Genomic DNA, 3,035 nt, shown 5'->3' on the forward strand with positions numbered 1-3,035 from the left:
GAATTTAGTGAGACATGCCCTGTGGCCAATATTATATTCAGAAATTATAAAATATACATATGTTCCTACATATAGTCAGTATTCCTTGATATTTTCTGTTTTGTGAATATAGTGATTACACACATACGAACATGCACACACACATATGTAACATTTTACTGGGGAATAAATCATATATTTTCTTCATTTTGATAGTGATTAATGAATTGATTATTAGTTTAATGAAAAGCAAGTCTTAATTGCATATACGCACTGGTGTAATATTAGTCAGCCTTAAAAAAGCATTTTGGAAAAATATTTTGAAATAACCACTCACTTTTGAGAATTATTGTTCTTATTTTACTTGTGATAGATACTCATATATTTACATTGTTTGATATTTATGTATGTCATACATATATAATAGTTTATAGTATATAATAGTTTATAATATAGTTTATGTAACAGTTTATAATAGAAATAAATTATAATATTAAACTGAAGAATATAAAATGTCATTTTCTCACTAATTTTTAATCAAATTATAATTGTGAAATATGAACAAGTATACTCTCCCAACCATGTTAGTGATATTTTCATTTATGTTATGAGTTTTTTTTTATACTTTATATTGGTTCTTTGTAAATTTCAGGTCATGTAACCCCAATCACACTCATCTCCCCTTCGCCTCATACCCACACTCCTTGTAACCTCCTTCCAAACAGTGAAAAAAAGATTTCTTTGTGGAACCTGTAGTGTGCCACAGTGTGTCCCACATACTTCTCTGCCCATGCCCCAGCCATCAAGGTCAGCTCCACTCTGCTGCCCAGGTGAGATACAGGACCTGCTCTCCCAAGTGCTGCAGCTGATGAGGTTGTAGAGACAGCTCTCCTGCGCTCGGGACCCCAGGGCCAGGTTTCTTGCCTGCCAGAGGTGGTGAGGAGCAAGGCAGGGGGAGAGTATCTCTCTCTTGTCCATGTCTCCTCTTGGGAGATGAGTGATAGGGCCAGCTCATGCAAACTCCTATGCTTCGGGTCCAGCTTGCTGGCAACACCAGCAACGTGTCCTCCAGCCCTCTCTCCCAAATATACTGCTGCTGGCTACGGCCAGAGTCAGCTCTCCTGCTCTCATGACCCCATAACCAGCTCTCCCACAATGCCCAGGTAAGGGGTGGAGCCAGTTTTCCACAGCCCTCAAAAATCAGTATGTCCTTGGGTGGCAGCCCGGGTGTTAGAGGTATCAGCCCCCTGCTGCTACAGGCCACCCTTGGCAGCACAGTCAAGGACCCTGTCATGGTCCCGGGTGGCATCACGGCTGCTCACATCAGACTGTTCCTCACTACTCTCGAGCTCCCAGTTCTGCCTCTCTCCATTGTGCGCAAATCTTTCTGTTTCTCTCTCTTTTTTTTTCTTCCATTTCTCCACTACTTACTTGCTTCTCTTATGTCTCATTGTCTGAGGTTGTCTCAGGCATGCTACACCCTGCTCCTTCCTTTATGGGCCTGGGCAGGGGTCATTTCACGGATGGTCTGTCCCCCATCCCCTGCTCAGGCCTGTGCTTTTCAGGACTGGTTGCCTCAGGCTAGCTCCCTGTACAGATCCCAAGGCACCAGTTTGGTCGTCATCTTGGGTTTGTTCCTTGTCGGCCCTTCCATAGTGACCCCATGTGAAGTTTGGACTTACTCCCACCCAGGACCTTCAGTGCCATGGGCGGTGCTTCTTGTCTCAGGCTTTCTCTGGTCCTGGGAGCCACCAGGGCCTGCAGGACCCTGGACTCCTGGACATCTCAGGCTAGCTCCCTGTGTGAGACTCCAGTGCTGACTGAGGGTAGTCTCAGTACCGCTTGTTTTCAGGAATTGTTAGGTTATTTTTAATTATGCAAATGTTCATAGGTCAGAACGTGGAGCTTGGACATAGCCTCTCTCCTCTCTGCCACCTACTGACGTACATGCACACAGCACCAGCACCAGCAGCACTTCTATTGGTAGGGTTTTATCCTGAGCTCTATAAAACTGAAACTATAAAGGAATATATTAGACGTTTACTGAGTTCCCAGGGAAATGAGTAGCACCATAATGATATTTTCAACATACTAGATCACTGAAACAAACAAACAGTGCTCACTAAAAGACGTGTGTGCAATGTACAATGCATACTTCAACAATAGGAAATGCAAGTTTAACCTGCATTATCCTTACTGTTAAAATTCCGGACAACCAAATGCAGTCAATCAAGTTCTCAATCTCTTCACTTACTAATTTTTGTGATTTAAATACTGTATCATTTAAATACTGTATCAGTTTACTGTACTGACATGTTTCTGAGTATAACAAAAAACAGGTGTTTATCCTAATGCTTTAATAAACATATCTAGAAAAAGTCAATGTGAGGTTACTGTTAACAGCAAAGCAGTATTTCAGACTCAGGGAGTGGAGGTAAGTAAGACCCTGAAATGATGCTCAGTTATCTTTTCTGTGAGTCAGCGCTGAGTTTTCATACAGACACAAGAGAGAAGAAAAGAACCATGACTTTTTGATAATATGGCTTTTTGTTAGATATTCAGGTTGTAAATCATAAAGGAAATTTCTACAATCCTTAAAGTTCTCTTAAAAAAATGTCTCACTATGATGCCAAGTCAGTTTAGGGAAAGTTCCCCTGCATCCCTAATGCGCTATCTGACGAGCACCACGCCACCTGTCATAGAAATGTCAACTGATTCTCTACAACCATATATTCTTATTTGCAAAAACAATCTTTTTTTTTTTTTTTTTTTTTTAGCTCAGAGTGGCATTGAAGCCAGAGAAACACAATGGAAATTTTAAGCCTAAGGACATGTGAACACTTATTTTAGTCTACAAAATGGTTTAGTAGCATTCTGTCAGTTTAGCTGGCATGTTTAGATTTTCAACATTATAAATCTTACCTTCCTTTCTCAAATAAACAAAACAATTAGCAAAAACAGGAAAGTCACAAGCCATTTAATACTCATAAAAGCTTCTCGTTATCTAGCTTTAAAACTGGGCAGCTGAAGTAAAAACCCATCTTGCTTTTAGAGTA

General features: G+C 40.7%; 1 non-coding gene across 1 annotated transcript; it reads right to left on the reverse strand.

Moving 5' to 3' along the window:
- Positions 1-1,833: 1,833 nt before the first annotated feature.
- Positions 1,834-1,967, reverse strand: LOC132648150 (small nucleolar RNA SNORA17). Its single transcript, XR_009586533.1, has one exon. It is a non-coding gene; the product is annotated as a small nucleolar RNA SNORA17 (small nucleolar RNA).
- Between the last annotated feature and the right edge of the window lie 1,068 nt (positions 1,968-3,035).

The sequence above is a fragment of the Meriones unguiculatus genome, chromosome 15 (genome assembly GCF_030254825.1).
Source record: "Meriones unguiculatus strain TT.TT164.6M chromosome 15, Bangor_MerUng_6.1, whole genome shotgun sequence".
In the NCBI taxonomy this organism is placed as follows: Eukaryota; Metazoa; Chordata; class Mammalia; order Rodentia; family Muridae; genus Meriones; species Meriones unguiculatus.